This window comes from Monodelphis domestica, chromosome 8 (assembly GCF_027887165.1).
Source record: "Monodelphis domestica isolate mMonDom1 chromosome 8, mMonDom1.pri, whole genome shotgun sequence".
In the NCBI taxonomy this organism is placed as follows: Eukaryota; Metazoa; Chordata; class Mammalia; order Didelphimorphia; family Didelphidae; genus Monodelphis; species Monodelphis domestica.
The window spans coordinates 198589948-198608896 of NC_077234.1; the positions used below are offsets into that span (position 1 = coordinate 198589948).

The following is an 18949-nucleotide window of genomic DNA, read 5'->3' on the forward strand; positions in this document are numbered from 1 at the left end:
TCTGACACCTCTCTGAGCCTCATGGACTGTTCTCTCGGGGAGTCTCTGCCTCTTCTGGGGAAAAAACTATCCAGTTCTGTCTCAGCCGGTCCATTCATCCTGATGATGACAGAAGGGTTCAAGTAGTGCCTGCAGGAGGTATACAGAGCCTCCTAGAGGAGAGTCTCCACAGCATTTATTGTGGAGAGAGGTTGGTGTAGAAGGTCTGGGTACTAATCAGGAACCAGAATGTTTGGTTCTGGGACATTTTCTTTTGAGAAGGCTGGACTCTTCATAGTTTTCTGTTATCTCAAATGAGAATCAGCTAGAAGGGGAGTGGATAGGGACCTGGACTGAGATAGGAATGCCTCAGTTTACATCTAGCCACAAACAGCTCCTTTGTGGGTGCCTCAGAACAAACCAGTTGATCAAATCTCTATTTCCTCATCTATAAAATGGGGATAATTGTATCACTGAATTAGGAAGATGAAGGTGAGGAAGAAGTGTCATATTATAGAGAAATCCCTTGGTAGAGCCCCTGGCCAAGAGCAGGCTGTTATAAATGCTTCTTCTCTTCCCTCCCTTTCTCATAAGTTCTGCTGGAGGCTTAGGGCAATAGTATTGAAAGCTGACCAGCAGTCTCTCAAAGCTGAGGGTCCTTCTGTCTAGCTGGGATTGCTTAGATGAATAATGAGGTGGGAGATGAATTCATTGCACAAACCTTTGTGCTTAGGTGTCACCAAATTGTTCCACTTTGCAGTTTGTACTTATTATATAGCTTCAGTGAGAACATGCTTTTCCGGCTCACAATCATTTTTCAACATACATGATCTACAGATAATTGGATATGTCACATATTAAAAATTGCTTACTCAACATTCTGTCATCATTTGTCAAGTTGCTACATTAGAAATATTCGTGATGGAGATGAATAACATAGATAAGTTGATATGGAGGTTAGTTCCCCCTGACTTGTGGGATGACTAGCTAGGAGAATCGATGCTTTTGATCAGCTTTCACTATCACAATTTCTTAGGAGATGGGTAACAAAACATTTCATAGCTAGGTATGGGGTTAAAGAGTAGTTGAAGACAGACCAAAATCAAGAATTTCCTCAATTTCCATCTTGCATTTTTCTTGTGTTTAATTAAGGTACCTGGCAACGTTGCCTGTTTTGTAAACCTAATGAACTAGTTAAGTTAAGCTTCTGCTTCAGAGGAGTGATTGATGTGGTGCTAATTATTTGACTAGCAGATGGGTGTGGGGCCTCTGAATATACCTCTACTAAGAGAGAAAAGAGGGGTAGTGAGTAAATGATATTTGGGTTTGAATTCTGTGAATATAATCTTTTGGGGGTAATAATCTGGAGGGATTAAAGTGGGATATATGTGTGTTAACCCTGTATTTGTTCTTATATTATTTCTCCTTTATTGGGGAGAGAACAATAATCAACAATTCCATTAGTATGGGAAGTTAGTGGGAGAAGTCACACAGAGGAGGTTCAAAGGGGTGCCTCACCTTTTCTGAAGGCCTTCATTCCCCAAACTCCGACTCTGTCAGACAGCATGCGTGTGATGGCTCTGGGGTCAATAGGAAGGAAGACTAAGGACAACCGTGTTCTGCTGGGTACACCTAGGAGCTGTGAGCTATGAGTTTATGCTGGTTAAGGAGAAAAATATCTCCAATAGGAGATGCACCATAGAGAGGTAGAGAGTGGATGGAAAACCCACCTGAACAGTTGTTTTCCCAGATGGGTTTGGGAGACAGAATTACAGGCCAGGGAGAGGTGAGACAGAATCAGCTCTGAGATTACTTCCACACCTGAGATTCTTCAACATGGATTTGATCTCAGACTTCAGGACCACCAAAGGCAGCCCCCAAAGTCCCATTACAAGATGCAAAGTCCTTTTACAGGAGAACCAGGCAGCAGGAGGATCCTGGCTCTGGGACTTAGCATAGGAGCCACTTTTCCCTTCCTCATGACTGAAAACTGCTCCCAACCCTGCCTCCTGCTGAAGACAATATTCCCTTGGATGTATAAGAATATTATAGGAGTTATAGTTTGATAAGATAAGCTTGCTAAGTGTTAAATTTTAATTATGGTTGAGACTGAAATATATTTAATAGGTGGTCACCAGGGATTTAATTTCTAAATCCCAAAATGAATTACTAAAGTAAAATGTAATTTATTGTAGTTTATTTACAATAGAGGAAAATATTAAGGAATGAGAGAGAGAGAGAGAGAGACAACTCCAGCTTCCTCTGAGCCAGTTAGAAATTCTAAGTCCCTAATCAGGGAAAAGAGCGTCAAGACAATGACCCTTTCTCAGAGGTTTATAACTCAGAGAAAAGCAGGGTTACTAAGTCAGCCTTTCACTCACCTATGGTGACCACCTAAAAGGAAAGCAGTCTGAAGTCTCCTGCACAAGCTCCTCCAGGGGTCCAGTTTTACAGCCAAGACTGAGTGTCCATCTTCAAGTCACTCCTCCAAGTGAGAGTTCTTCAATCTATCTCAAACTGAATATCTCTCGAATCACCTCCATGCTTTTTAAAGATCTTTTCCTCTTGTGTCACCTCCCCTAAATTTCACATCTACCAATCACAGCAGACACTCCTCTCCAGGACTGCCCACTCACTCACACGTGGGTCACAGACCTCCCACTCAATGCATGAAATGGATGTTCACACATTTTTGTGGTTAGTTATACCTTTTTGTGGTTAGTTAACACCTTTTTTGGTTAGTTCACCTTTTGTAGCTAGTTAACACCTTTTTATAATTAAAATGGGTAGATCTACTTCGCATACTGAGTTACCACCTTTTTGTAGATAAAAATGGGTAGATCTACTTCAAATACTGAGTTACCACCTTTTGGCTATTAAAATATAAAAATAGATTGTGGATTACATTTCAGTCTTCCCAATAAAGCAAGAGCTAAGTATTTTCATTGTTACAATCTGAGGATTAACAGTTTAATCTTCACATAAATTAAAAGTATTTGTAAGTTTGTCTCCAGGAATGCAGAGAGACATATGTAGATAATTGTGTGTGAAGCTTGAAATTTTGAAGGGAGAAGGGCAGAAATAATTCTGAGTCAGTTAATTCCCTGACTGTTGGGATAATTATCCATCTCTGCCCTCTGATCATAGCCCTGCTTGTGAGGTGAAAGGAAGAGAAACGCTAAAAATATTCTGAGAGTTGTTCCTTTTCTCAGTGTGGGAAATATCAGGAAGAAGACTGATTTATATGATTGCTGTGACAACTTTTGTTTGGAAGAAAAGATCAGAAGACCTGCTTGCCTGGGCCCTGAGTCTCCCCTCAGAGCCACACACTGTGCTCATTGAGCCTCTGACAATTTGGTTCAATGACTTTACTCACTTGAAGACAACTTTAATATAAGAACTTAAATATATAAGGATTGCTAGCCTAGATAGCATGGGTCCAGGGGTGGCGAGGAGTTGGTTACTGTTAAGGAGTTTGAAAGAGTAGCTTGTATAAACTCCCAAGGCTAAGAAGAATTTGACCCTGTGATGAAAGGAAAGTGGGTGGAGAATTTAGTTTGCTTAGAGTTAACACTTCCTGTTACATTATTCCTTATATTTCAATATATAATACAAATAAATAATTTTTTTTAATATAATGGTCTCCAAAGTAGTTTGTGCACTTAGCCCAGTGAAGGAAGTTTCACTTGTGGACTTCCCTTCAAGGAGGAGAACTGGAATACTTTGTAAACATCTAGCAAAGTGTATCCCACAGTATTCTCCTCACTATCACATCTCTTATCATTATTACAGATGGCAGACTCAAACAGCAGGGAGAGGGCTCCTTACCCACAGAGAACAAGTTCCAGGCATTCTCCAGCATCACCTCCTTGTACAGCTTCCCCTGGGGAGGAGCCAAGAGGCACCACTCCTCCTGGGTGAAGTCCACAGTCACATCCTTGACAGTCACCACCTTTTAGAGCAGCCAAGTCAGAGGACAGAGGGCTGAAAGCCACATCAGAATGAAGAGCCCATCTCTGGTCAATTACAGGAAGAAACTGACACACAGAGAAGGGAGGGGCCCAAAGGTCCCACCTTTGGTCAGTGTCAGAGTCAACACTAGAAGCTGAGTCTAAGAGCCCAATGGAGGTTTGAGCAAAGCAGCTCTATGATGCATTAGATGCACTGGGAAGTGTTCTACTCTGGAACACATCACCCTATGGAATCATGGAGAAAGTCTGTGTTCTAGCTGGGAGCTGTGTGGATCTGTGGAGGAGAAGAGAGAGAGGCTGAAGTGAAAGTTCTTCCTTCCCAGAACTTATAACATGTTCTCAACTACAATCTGTGAAGAGTGTGAGAATTTGGCCAATGCTGTATATTCTGGTGGGAAGAGAGTTCTATGAGATGCCTGAAAAAGAGAACAAAGCTCAAGAAATGGTCTGGTATATTTTCTGCATGACTGAAACCAAGTCTTATCTGGATGAAAACATGAGGAGGGTCCTAAAGAGATGTGCTTTCCAGAGAAAGAAGGAGACTTGTCTGTTGTGACAGTCAGGATGGGTCACAGCCAAAGTTGTTACTTTATAATTGCTTTAATTTGTATAAGACATGTATTTCTTAGTATACATCAATCCACAAAATAAAAGTTAATTATGATATAGAGGGGAAAGTTCCTTTATTCAATTAAAAAGAAAGATTTCATCAATTTGGGTTTTCTTTCAGCTAATTCAGGGGGGGAATATTGGCTCTTAGGAGAAAGAAATGATCCAAATACACATCTAGAACTCTAGAAAATTCAAAGAACAAGAGTCAAGGGAATGAGTGAAAGAGGTCTGCTGATGGCCCATAGGAAGGAGAGGTTGCCTAAGAGGCAGACCTGTTAGGGACTAATAACTGATCTTTAGTTGATTCCCTGACTCACACTCAGCAGATGCTACATCAAACCTCTTTCTGTCTCAGACCTCCCACATTTATCCAGCCCCACCACAGGGTGAGGCAATGAGCTCTAAACCTCTTTTCATGGGAAACTCCAAACATTTTATTACTCACATGGATCTACTTTTTTGGGTCTTCTGATTGATTTCTTCACCAGATCCCTGATTTTGGCACCTTTTCTCCACATAGAACTCTTTTCATCCCTCCAGCAGCTCAGTGCAGTGAGGGAGGGAGACAATATGCAAGCACATGTGGACACAAAGCAAGCCCTGTCTAAGAGAAATAGGGAAGAATGGAAAGAATGAAGACATTCTGACTAAGAGGGATGAGGTTAGGTTTTCCTGCAGTTTTTAGTCTTCAGTTGGGGACCGTGGAGGAAAAATATTCCAGACATGGAATAAAGTCATTGAAAATGCCTATAGCTAGAGGCAGCCAGGTGACACAGTAGATAGAGTGCCAGATCTGGAGTCAGGAGGACCTGGGTTCAAACGTGACCTTAGACACTTAGCTGAGTAATCCTGTGCCAGTCACTTAATCCTGACTTCCTAGTCCTTGTCTCTCTTTTGTCTTAGAATTGATCCTGAGATGCAAGGTAAGGGTTAAAAAAAATCACCCTTTTCCATTTTGGGACAGTTAGATGGCATTGTGAATAGAGAACTAGAATAAGAGATAGGAGGTACTGGGTTCAAATCTTACTTTAGACATTTGCTAACTATGTGATCCTGGGTAAGCCTCTTACTCCCAATTCCCTGTCTTTTACCCATCTTCTGCCTCCCAACAAATGCTTAGTATCTATTCTAAGACAAACATGAGGGATATTTTAAAAGTCTGCAGGTGAAGAAATCTAGGTCAGGGTCCTTGGATCCAAGAATACTGTCTGGGGAGTAATGTATAAGAAGACTGGAAAGAAAGGCTTTGAACACCAAACAGAATGTTTTATAAATGATCCGGAAGGGAATAGGGAACCACTAGGGTTCATGAAATACTGCAGTCACATGGTCAGTACTGCATTGTAAGAAAGTCACTCTAGTGGCTGAATGGAGGAGGCCTTGGAGTGGGGAGAACCTTGTGGGAGAAGACCCAGTAGCAGGTTGTCTTAATAGTCCAGGAGGGAGGTGATGTGCCCCCCCCCCAGGATGATGGCAGTGACACAGGACAGAAGGGGGCACATTGAAGAGATGTTGCAAAGGTCAAACTGACAGGTCTTGGCACCATATTGAATATGTGGGGAAGAGACAGTGAGGAGGTATGAGTAGCTCCTAGGTTCTGAGCCCGAGGGACAAGAAGGATACAGCTATAGAGAAGGTGGGGTTCTGTCTAGGTGAGAGAGAATAATTTCTGTTTTAGACACATTGAGCTCAAGATGTCTACTGGCTCTCTAGTGTGAAATTCCTGTAAGGAAATTAGAGATGCAAGACTGGAAGTCAGCACAGAAAATGGAGATCTGAGACTCATCAGCAGAGAGATGGTGATTGCATCCCTGGTAGCTGATGAGATCACCAAGTAAAGAAGTCCAGAGGGAGAAGAGTAGAGGGCCAAAGACAGGGCTGCAGGAGCTCCCTCACCCTAACCCTAGCCCTACTGTCACAAGGACTGATGTAGAGGAGGAGCCATCAAAGACAGAGAAAGAGAGGTCGGAGAGGTAGGAGCTAAAGCAGGAGAGAGCTGTGTCCTAAAACCCTAGAGAGAAGAGAATATCCAGGAGGAGAGAGTGGGCCAAAAACATCAAAGGTTGCAGACAGGATGAGTAGAATAAAAACTGAGGAAGTGGTCTCTATTTTAATGGAAAATCTTCAGGTCCTTAGGGACCCTCTGATGCTTGAAGGGCTGGCTTTGTAAGGCTGACACACCCAGAAACTTGCTACAAACTGAGTGACTAATAGCCCCTCCTTCCCCTTCACCTGCTGGAACTCCATAACAGAGCAAGTTCTACTTCACAGGGCACTGTTACTTCCCATGCTGTAACCTGACCAATCCATGATGGATTGATGTTCAGAACTTGTCCCATCTGCACCATACTAAGGACTCTGCAAGTCTTCCTGACCCCTTTGTGTCTGTCCTTGCCTATGTCCATCATGTCCATATATGTATCATGTAACCTGTGGAACAATTCCCCCCTGATTTTTTATAAAATAGAGCCCTAAAGCTCCAGTTCAGAATTTTGAGGAACAATTCCTTCTTGGACTGAGCAAAATAAATCTCTTTCCTTCCTTACTCTAAGTGACTTGTGGTTTCTTCTCACCTGGCTAAATAGAAAATTCTGTAACACTATCATCTCAGAAAGAGAAGAGCATACAGGGGACAAGGTATGAAGGAGGGGGCAAAGCCTGAAAGGATGGCGAAAGGAAGGAAGCCTTACCTTAAAAGTGGAAGGGGATTGCACTGATAGATGTTCATATGGGTGAAGGGAGAAGGGGACACTGAGGCCAGAGAGACTTGGTGCCTGCAATCTATTTGTCTTGAGTTGGGAAAGGCTGAAACCTAGGGTGGAGGTTTGGGGGTCCTTTGTGGCACTTGGAGGACTGGGATAGCTTTGATGCAAGGACTAGATTTCCAGGCAAATGTAGAAGAACGTAAAGAGGTTAACTGTGACAAGGGAAAGATGAAATGACTCAGGAATCAAAGCTCTGATCTTCTGGGCACATCAGTTTATTAAAACAATGTATGCCAAGTGCCTAACCAATAAGGACCAGGCCCTTTCCTGGACTTAGGGCTTGACCTCAAAATTGGGGGGTGGAGACTTACATACCATAAAACAGATGAATTAAATTAAGACCAGTGAATGAAAAGGAATCAATCCAATACTGGGTCATCTGTTTTCTACCTGGAGAAAAGATTAGGCACTTGCCAAGGTGGGAGGGGGAAGAGGAACAGATGGAATTCCCTCAAAAGGGGTCCCACACTTTCCCAATATCTGTAAACAATCAAAGGAACAAGTAAACAATAACTGATTGATCCATATGGACCCAGTTTGCAGATCAGAATCATTGAATGCCAGTGATGTGCAATTAGGAGAAAACTCCTTACATCAATCTCAGGATCTCACTGTGTGTGTATCTGGTCAACCTAATCATGGGCCTTAGCTGATGCTTTAAACAGCAGGTACAAATGGTTCAGTTTCCCAGTGAGGCAGGGTAACGTTCAAATCATGTAATTCAGCTTTCTTTCAATTCTCCCTATAGAATAAACTTTACTTATGAGACAGAATTTGGACAAGGCACACAACTGAACAGAAGGGAACTGAGCCAGCTCCAGGACTGAGTCACAAGATGGACAGTGTTTCTACAACTCACCCCTTGTTCCCCCAAGCCCCCCACTTCCTTCACAAGAGAAAATCAATTCAGTAAATGGCACAAGGTCAGGTTGTCTTAGCTTCTTCACAGCCTACAGGAAATGCTGAGACCCTGCTTTATGAGAATACAGAGAACAGAGATTTTCTGGAAACAGCAGCAATGTCAGGCTCGGCATCTCACATCAGAGAGGGGGAACTCTACACTTTAGTCCACAGAAGTTTCTCTAGTCAAACCTCACAGAAGCAACTTCAGATTGATATTAGATATCAAATACAAAAACAAAATCTAGGGAAAATGTAATTTACGTAGGGTTTCAGTTATAACAAATCATGAAAGTATTAAAGATGTATTCAAAAGCTGACTCTAATGAGCAAAGTGCTCATGGACCAGACTTAAGATTATATTTCTAATATTTCACATGACTGATTTTTGAATCCTTGAATTGAATTGGGGCTCAAACTTTGTGGAACTCCAACCTCTCCCCATGTCTGCAGTCTGGAAGGCTGGCATGCAATTTCTATAGCTTCTTTGTAATGGCAAAGACACTCATTCAGCAATTGTATGAGATGATGCCAGGGTTATAGAGGAAGCAGGGCTTCCAAATGAGCTTCTGGTCTGGGCACTATCTAGGCCATTATGTTGGGTTCTTTTGTCTTGTTGATTGCCAATATGATGCTAATGTTTCTATCATACCACCTGTTTGATTGACAATCCCACATCCTCCCTTCCTTGAAACCTCAATATAATTCAGTTCACCTGTCTGACTCCAGACTCTCTCACCATCAGAGGAGGAGCTGGCAGGCTGGACATGATGCTGAAGAATCCTCTGTCTCCTTGTTTTCTCTACTGACTGCTACAATTTCCCCCTCATGACATGAGGAAGGGGAATTTCCCTTTATAATAGTTTGCCTGAGTTTCTGGGGGTACAATGACCGTGCCACTAACAGGCCTTCCTTGGCCCAGGGAATGTCTGACTTCTCTGCCCTACTGAGCAGCAGGAGATGGCATGGAGCCCCTGGGATAGTCCTTCTCCTATTTCCCCCAGTGTAGAAAAGCCCATCTACCTCTCTGCCTTTGGGCTCACTCTCTGGGCCAGTTATTCTTGGTGGAACCTGAGAAGTAAGCTGCCCTGATTTCCCTCCCAGCTTGGGATCTGGATCAGCACCAATTCCTCCTTGGGCCAGGCCCTGGGCCTCTGCACCCTGAACTGGGGAGGGATAAGGGACCCAGAGGGGAGAAGGTTTCCCTTCTCTTCCTAGGCCTGAGCCTGCCCTACAGGGATATACACAGGGTAAGGGGCCACAGGAGTGACCAAGGGCCAGGTCTGCCCTCAGGGGAGAACTTGCTACCAACAGAGAGAGGGAGGAAGCCCAAAGGAAGGGCAGCTTGGCAAGAGAAGAGAGTCTGAAGGGGCAGATTAATCCCCTTCCTCTCTTAACTCCTCTTCTGACTTCTCACTTCCTCCCAGACACCCAAGAGGCAGCAGCACCTTGGGATTCCATATGGGATCAGTCCAGTCAGAGTCTCCATGGCTCCTGAGGCAGAGCTCTGTCCTCCTAGAAGCCCCCTCCACCATGGACCCATCTATTCTCCCTTTGGTAACTCTTCTTGACTTCCTTTGAGGTTTTCTGGGTAGACACTAGAGTTCTCTACCATTTCTTTGGACCATCTGAGTCAGTCCTCTGCCTGAATCTCCCAGAGGTCACACAAAGGACTCAGAGCACTCCGAGGTGAGTAGGATCTGGTCTTGTCTCCTTCCCAGAAAGCGAAGGCCTGAATTGGAAGGAGGACAACCAAGGCTGAAGAAGCAGAAATTTCCTCCCAGCCATCCCAGCTTCTCCTACAGACAGAGACTGGAGGAACTCTGTCCTGGCTTTACCTTCTTCCCCAGGATGGATCTCAGGGAGGCACCTGAGCCTGAGGAAACAGGATGACTAGATGCTGAGGTCTCCCTAGGAGCTAGGGAGGATGCTTGGGACCCTCTGGTAGAAGGTTAGGGTTAGGGTTGGCTTGGAATCTCTAAAGGGAAACTAGTGCCAGGGAGCCCACAGCCTGGGTCCTGAAGGGGAGGCAGAAAGGGGCACTTGTGGGTCCCTATGAGCAAGGCCTGAAGTTTGGGAAAGGGTCACCCAATGATCAATCTGGTAAGGTTGACATTGAGGGAAGTGATCAGGAAGCTGGAAAAGAGGAAGGGGTGGGAGCTTATCCAGGAGTCAGGCCTAGGGGGAAGGTGTGCACCTGGGGCCCTGGAAGACACACCCTGAGGTGGGACACCTTTCAGGACCCCCAAAAGTATCCCCTCATTGATGCCTCTATCCTTCCCGTTTCCCAACTTTCCAGGGCTTGAATCAGGACCAACCTGTCTGGGGAAACCCTAAGCTTGCCTGAACAGCAGTCCTTTGCTCCTGAGCTCTAAGGGAACTCTGGTTAGAAGTCTCTGCTCCTCTCTTCCCTTTTCTAGGGGCTTAATGAGATATGCTGATGCTGAACCTGGGAGCTCTTTGGGGCTCTGTTTTGTAAGGGGGTAAATTTAGTGTTTTTTTTAACTGAATATAAATTTAATTGGTCGCCAGGGATTAATTCAAAACCCAATAATAATACTCATCAGTTTAGAAATTTTATGGTGCTTTAATTAATATAGAGGGAAGGAATTAAGAAGAAGAACAGAGAGAAAGTGGTATAAGAATTTTCCCAACCTAGCCTACGCTAAGGGAAGTTCAGAGACCTCAACCACCAGGCTTCCTCCAAGATTAAAACTACCTTCTAGACTTTTTCCACTTACTTTGATGTGGGCTGATAGCAAACAATGAAAGATAATAATAGGAAAGGGACCCTGAGATTCTGAAATCTGGCATTTCTCCCTAATTAGCACTGGTTAAACATCAACTGCAAAACCTATAATTTATGCATTAGTCAAACATGAAATGAAGATTGATCAATTACACATTCTATGTACTGAATTTTAAATAGTCTATACTGGGCATTATCTTTGTGCCTAATTGTACTTTGAGAGCTAAAGTACTCATATTGTAAGATATAATTCATGACCTATAGTTGTCCTCTAATGTATCACTGCCCTCTCACCCTTTGCCATATTCTCATTCCAGAAGGGCAGGGAGATTTCTCCCCCACTGACCAATGATGACAAGGTGGATAATAGGGAACAAGGAAGGTGTGCCTTAGGGAACCTGGAATTCCAGAAGTATCCTACAAATTTTTGCATGCTCCTTATTCCCTACAACATCCTCCATCTGAATTTGGCCATGGCTGCCTTCTGGGATTTTCAGGGAAGGTAGTTTTCTCTGGAATGAGACATGATGAGAAGCTCCCTGACTTTTACAAACATGCCAACCCTCATCCACAGAACTGAGAAGCTGCTATTTTACAACTGGGGCTACTACTCCACACATGAAGCTGCCACTCTATAGTGGAGAGCTACTCCATATTATCAGCTCCTAAGAGACTACTCTACTATCCCCTAGGCTTCTCCATCAGCCTTAAGGCCACTGATCAGCCCCCAGACTATTTCACCAATTCTTGTACCCCCCCAAATTACTTCTTTTTCAAATAAAATTCTTTTCTATTTGATTCGAGTCTCCCATTCTTGAGCCGAGATCCTGCCACAAACTTGGGTGTGTTTCTCCCACAACAACTCCACTCTACTCTGTCTCTGACCCTGTGATACTGACCTCTTGGCTGAGTCTTGGTTTAGATCCTCCATCTTTTAACTCTGCCTTTCCTTTAGTTGTCTCCACTGCTTGGAATATGTTCTCCATGTTCACCTTGACCTCTTGGATTCAGTCTTTTCTGTAACATCTCTTTCTGAGAAGTTTCTCCTGGTCCCTAAAACTCTTAAGAGTATTTCTTTCTGAGTCCCAGACCTACTTCATTGAACTTCTGGGTGTCTGGACTCATTATATGAAGTTCCCCACTTCACTATGAGGATCACATGAGATAATAGTATAAAGAGCATGACACATGGTAGGTGCCATATGTAAATAGTGACTTTCATTTTTATCATTAGCATTTTATTTTTTCCTTTGAGTACCTTACTCTTTAAACATCTTCATTCCTCTATGTCCTGATTTCCCTGTTGAATCAAATTCATTGCCATTCCCCAACACTCTTGTTGAAGTGCCCCTTGAATTAATCCCAAGGATGAAACAATAACTAACAATGTAACACACAGGAGGGAGTTTATTAAACAAACTTCCCCTTGGGCTCAGCACTCTAAAAAATGGCTCAAGTGCTGATTCTGGGGCTTGCAGGTCTTTTATACTGGAGTGAACAGGAATTTCTGTGGTGGGGGGAGTGCACAGGAATTCCTGGGGTTGGGGTCATTATCAGTTCCTAGCATATTCCAGGGTGTGGTAACTGGTTCTTCATTAACTTGCCTGCAGAGGCTCTAGGGGCAAGAGGGTCATGGAAGAGAATAGGAGCTGGTTCTTCATTCCCCACTTTTCTGCTGTACATGAGAAACTTCCTCATGTGACCGTATCATCACAAGGGGATTCCATAGGAGTCAGGGTTTGATAATGCTGGCAAAGGACCATTAGCTGGATGGTATTAATGCAATCCTTGACAAAGGCTACTAGGCGATTAAGAATGTATGGGCCAAAGGTTAAAAGAAGGAAGAGGATCAGGGGACCTAATAACGTAGATATGAGGGTTGTCAGCCAGGGAGAATGGTGAAAATTTTGTTTATGCCACAATTCTTGTGACTCCCACTCCTTTTGGCATTTGGTGAGGCCTTCTTGGAGTTTGGGACATAGAGTCCTTAACTATCCCCCCGTAGGATCAGCATAAAAGCAATATTCTTCTTTTAAGGCCACACAGAGGCCACCTTGCAGCAGAAATAAGAGGTCCAGGCCTCTCCCATTTTGGAGTGCCACCTCTGATAGGGAGGTAAGAGATTTTTCAAGGTGGGTGATAGAAGCCTCAATCCTAGTGAGATCCTCATCTACTGCTGCTCTAAGTGCCACCAGACCCTGGTGGTATAGGGCAAGGGAAGCTATACCTGTCCCAACCCAACCAGGATAAAGATAGCAGCCAATGTTATGGCCATAATGGGGTCTCTTTTCTTTCAGTCAGGGGTTTGGTTATCTGCCTGGGGTCTGCCTAGAGACATAGAGAATGATCCTCATAAAAGATTCTTTGGTTTTAGGAAACAGACAGCTGTCTAAGATACAGTCTGATAGAATCGAGGTGTAGCCTGGAAGTGTATTTCTCTGTTCATCTTAAATATAAAGGAGGATCAAAGGAGGACAATCATCTCAGGGTCCTATAGGGGTCATTAGATGTTTTAGGCTAGGAGTCACTAGGATTTGAGGGAGAAAAGGAATTTCCCTGATAATTGTTTGCCTGTTTCTGGGGGTGCAATGCCCATGTCTTCTCCCCCCTCTCCAAATATGTAAGGGAAAAGGTGTGATGGTCTCAATTTTCTGTAGCTTCTTCAGAGCTGAGAATGGTTGTAGAGCTGTCCCTGCCTATTGTCAGGAGAGAGAGGTATTGACTGTAGGCAATGTCCAGGGATTCAGGCTGGGATGGTTGCAGAGGTTGTAGTGACATCTGGTCACTACTGGGTGACTCCCATGAGTGCTTTTACCCTAGAAGAAACTAGAGAAGTGACAAGGCTACAAATGCAAGGTCCACATATCCCACAGGGGAGTAGCCAGGACAGGGAGGGAAAGGCTGTAGGCATAGGGTCTTTAGGGGCATGTCCTAAGTGAATGTCTGGGTCCTAGTATGAACTTTAGATTACTCCACCCTACTTAGTCTAACAAAATCAGGAATGTCTACATTGTCTACAGGAATGTCAATACTTAAGGATTAAGTATCTAGGAGGATGGCCTATGATAGACATATGCTAGCAAATGACAAATCAGAAACAGCTGACAGACCCCTGGGCTGTCTTAAGTCAAGCTTAAGCTACCATTGGCACAGGTGAGACACAGAAAAGTGATATAAAACCATCTATATATTTCACTTCCTCTCTCCAGCCTCTTTTGCAGCAGAGAAGTGGCTGGTGGCAGCATGCTGAGCCTTTCAGCATCTTGGCATGGCGGCAGTTATTGTCCGGTTTAGCGGTGAGTTTTCCTTGATACCATACTGGAGGAAGCCTAGTAACCTAGTTCAGGTGAGACATCTTCTCTGAGCTCTCTTGGAGTTTAGGCTGATTTTTCCTCCTTTACCTTCCAAACACTATCCACTTAGAAGCCTCTAATCTTCTTCAGAGACCTTGTGGTGGAGGACTTTGAATTCCCCTGGCACAGGCTAGGTGGGAGAAATCCTATACCCTTTCCCTTTCTCTTCTCCTTGATTTCCTCCCTCTATATTGATTAAGCCACCATAGATTTCCAAGCTGACTTGGGTATTTTATTTGGGATATCCCCTAGCGACCAAAAATCAAACTTAGATTAGGTCACGACCCTAAATTATCCTTATACTAGGTAGGTGGGGACCTGCTTGGAGATCTGAAGTATTCAGATCTGAAGATCTGAAGTCCAGTGACTGCTTCCCCTGATTGGCAAACAAGTCACAAGGAGGAGAGTCAGCCCCTACGATAGAAGTGTAGAAACCAGGACTGGGGCAAAAACTAGATCAACAGATATAAACAAAGAAAATTAATACAATAGAACTTGATATTAAACATTTGCATTTCGGTATCTTAGCCAACAGACTTCTTCAGAAATCATCTTCTGACAGGAATGGATCCCTTTAGGAAATTGGATTCCTGATTGGTATGTGATGTTTCTATTAAAGAATATCCTTTTGCAAAGCACACATTAAGTATAAACATATATAAACACCTGAGTAACAATATTTTACAGATGAATTTCTTTTACCCCAGATTCTGGGGAAAATTCAGAAGGCTTTGTGTCGTATTTCCAAGTTCAAGATCCAAACTTTAAGTGTGGTAAATTAAGGCTGCAAATACAAGCCATTTATTAATAAACCTCGCCTACTTCTCAAAGTATATTCCCTAACAATTTAAGAATTTTCTATTATTAACCTAATAGGTTGTTTGGGGAAATGGAAACCTTAATTTTACAATTTGCATTATGTTCTGATTATGGGAATTTGTCACAAAGGAAAAGGCAGACAGGGAAAATATTTCCTCAAAGGGCACAGTGAGTGGCTTCATGTACAAGTCAAGGCTGTCACTGGCTCATGCCATTATTGTTTCACTCAAGGATTAGCAGCCTACATGGTCATGAAAGTCCAGTCCAAGGTGAGCCTTGGGTTGCCTTCTACAACCATCCTAGGACTTTCTCTCTCTTTAGACTGACTACTTCATCGCCATTGGATCCCAGGAGCCTTTTTTTCCCCTTTGCCTTAAAAGACAAGTCTTACCCATTTCAGCACAAAGAAGTTCTGCTTATCAGCAAATAAGAATTTCCATATACCTCAAACAAGCTTTTCTGATCATTTACTATCTCTAAGGATTCCTTAAAGCCTATGAGTCTACATTGTAGCAGTTATTCTTGCATATTTTGGCAATAATTAATTCATCACAATTTAGTCACAAAACCTGAACAGGAATGTTGAATTCATTAGCTCTATGGTAAATACAAATCAGGGCTAGATCATATCCTGGCCTTAGGCCATCTGAAGGAACTAAGACAAGATCAGTCAGGAATCTCTCTAAGGAAATTTCAGAAAAATTCCAGAATTATTTGTGATTTTCCAAAACCACATACATCAATTCTAGATATTATCCTTAAGTTAAAGATCCAATTATGAGAGCAGAACATCTCTATCTGTTCTCTTTCACCTTCTCTCTCTCTCTCTCTCTCTCTCTCTCTCTCTCTCTCTCTCTCTCTCTCTCTCTCTCTCTCTCTCTCTCTCTCTCTCTCTCTCTCTCTCTCTTCCTTCAAAAACCCCTCTGCTTAAAAAGCAGAACACAACTCCCATCCTTCCTTCACAAACCCACATACTCAAGCTTTATGGACTTTAGAGCAAAGTTCCTCTTTCTTCTGAATTCAAACCCAACATACCTTCTCTACCTTTTCTGACTTGCTTTTATCATCAGAAGCCAAACAAACATTCTGTTGGTATTACTTCAGTTGCTAATCACTAACCCAAAAGAATTCTGATGTAGAGGATTACATCATTGAAACACTGTATCTTTAGCATAGCAATCATCAGTTATAAATTTCAGTTTATAGTACAAATTGGCAAACTGAGATAACCACTGAGTATCGAAACAAATCTATGGTACAGTCAGGTTTACAATGAGCTTTTGTTTACATCCAAACAATATTTAAAACACATGTTTTAGTAGCAACTCACATATTTCAAAAAATTTCATAAAGTATTATAGTATTTATTTTAAATTCAGTGATTTGAATGAAGCCTTTTAAGATCGTAAACCTTAAAGCAAGACTTTTGACAAGCAGGCTGATTATCTATTTTCGAGACCAAGAAGTTAAATGTAATAATATAGTTAGTCCAACTTTAATACACTGGATGAAAACCATTTGATAATTTTAAACAAAAACCCATTTTTGATAAGTTTGAACACTTAAACCCATTTTTTTTCTTTAACCTCTTATGATGGAAAGATAGATAAGGATGGAACACAGTCTTCTTGAAGCTATACTGCTAAAAAACTTGGATCTGTGGCTTTCCTATACAGACTGAAACTTTACTGTCCGACAAAATTAAAATTAAGATGTTATTTTCTAAACCCACATATATACATGATCACAATTTTGAAATAAAATACCAATAAATAACTCTAATAGAGAGATTTATGCATTACTTCCTTCTGGCTAGCAGACAGGGAAAGGAGATGTATCCGGATTTCTATCTATCCCTGTTTACCTCAAAACAGAAGATAATTAATACGTTGTTCTACACGTTGAAAAAAACCTTAGTTTTAGAAGTTTAAAGTTTAAAAAGTTTGAAAAAAAAGTTTGAAAATCCCAAAAGTATAGAGTCTCACCAGTTGTCTTTCTGTTCAGAATCAACCCTCTTCCTGCAGCAGAGGAGGAAGACAGATCTGATCAATGAACTGATAGCTTCCTTGTTTCCCTTTTTAAAAAATCATCTCTGCCTGGATTTCTCAGCGGGCCCTTGCCTTAAAATCCAAGTAGAGTTTGGAGAACAGGGGATAAAACTAAAAGGTAAGGAGCTCCTGTCCATATGCCCTCTTTCCTGTAAAATATGTCCAATTGCCACCTGGTGTTAGAATTTAGGGTAACAAAAAGCCAATTTCCTCATTTTTTCCCTTGATGTTGCTCAGCTATGCAACATGTGAGATAACAAACAAACAAAAATACCCAATTGAATTTTCCCTCAGGCTGCTTAAATTTGATCTCTTCCCCACAGGAGGGGCCTGCGAGCATGCTTTTCCCTTTGTCTAAATTGGGTTGGCTATTCCCTATCTGGCTCAGACCTCAGGCTTGGTCTCCACACCTGAGGCTTCCCAGACTGAAAAGGGAAAAGTCCAGCACAGCCACTACCAAGTAGAGGATGGTATTACAATTTTAGGGCGCCATGGATAGACCATGCCTCTTGCTTATTGAAGGTGTAACATGGTCATTCAACATTACAAATTAGAAATTAGTTTTATCCCCCCAATCTATTTAGAGCCAATTTTTCCCAATTATAAAGATCACTGGAAGAAAATAGCTATTACTGATATACTGGAGGTCCACCCGGAACTGAGGGCCCGACGACCCTGACTGGGAGAGCAGTGGTGGAGGTGGCTCCTGAGGTTCAGGGGTGCCTTGTCTGCCTCGGCTACGAGTGCCATGAGCCGGCCCCCCACCTTCTGCCTTGTTCTCGGCCCCAAGTAAGGGCATGAGGGGGAATAAAACGGGGGTGGCGCTGTCAGGTCTGGAGGCTCAGGGGCCGACTCTGGTAATACAGGAGGGGCTGAGGCCTCTGGCTCAGAATATGTCCCAGCATGCCTGCATCTCTTTTCCCCCACATCCTTCAAGAGGGTCAAGGCCTTAAGGGCTCCCTTTGAGGGAGCACAGGCATCTGAAGGACGAAAGGATTGGAGCCACAATGGGGGTCCAGGACTAGGTCTTGCCAGGTAAGAATATAAGGAATCTGACCAGGATGGACTTCTGGGTCGGGATCTAAAACCTGGGCCCAGACTTTGGAAATAACCTCTAAGTTGAGGGTCCCCCCCCCACCCCGGGGCCATCCCAGACCAAATGTCGGCCACTCTGAAGAGCAGAGGGTAACAAGTTTACTCTTTTGACAGACAGGGAGCAGGGAGAGATTGTGGGCCCTCGCCTTGAAGTCAGAGAAATGGGTAGTCATGAGGGAGAGTGGCGTGGACTTCTGGGTGGACTCTCCCTATCCCATAATATCCTGTAGGATGAAAGGAGTTAGTGGGCTATACGCAAAGGCAGTGAACACAAAAGCATATGGGGCAATCCGTGATGGACTGGACAGCCAAGACAGACACAACAAATATGAACGTTTGGGTTGGATGTGCTCCTCTACTCACCCCAAGGGGCACGGGGAGAGTGGTCCCCAAAACAGAGTGGTGTGGCCGGGGTTCCCCTGGGGCCACACCTCTTCCTCCAGTGTGTCTACTGGGTTTTCTAATTCCAATCAGGGTGTCTCTAACCCCCCCCAAACTCCAACCGGGGGGCTTCTAACCACTCCAAATTCCAACCCGGTGGCCTCTAACCACCCCGAACTGGGGACTCAAACCCTGAGCAAGGGCCTTTAACCCCTGCAGTGGGAACTCTAACTCCACAAATAAAGTCAACTAAAATCAACTGGCCAGAATAGAATAC

General features: G+C 43.3%; 1 long non-coding RNA gene across 1 annotated transcript in view; it reads right to left on the minus strand.

The window, feature by feature from the left end:
* The window catches only part of LOC130455846 (uncharacterized), a 41250-nt gene that overhangs the window by 21645 nt on the left and 656 nt on the right, over nt 1-18949 (minus strand). The gene's annotated exons all lie outside the window — the stretch shown is intronic.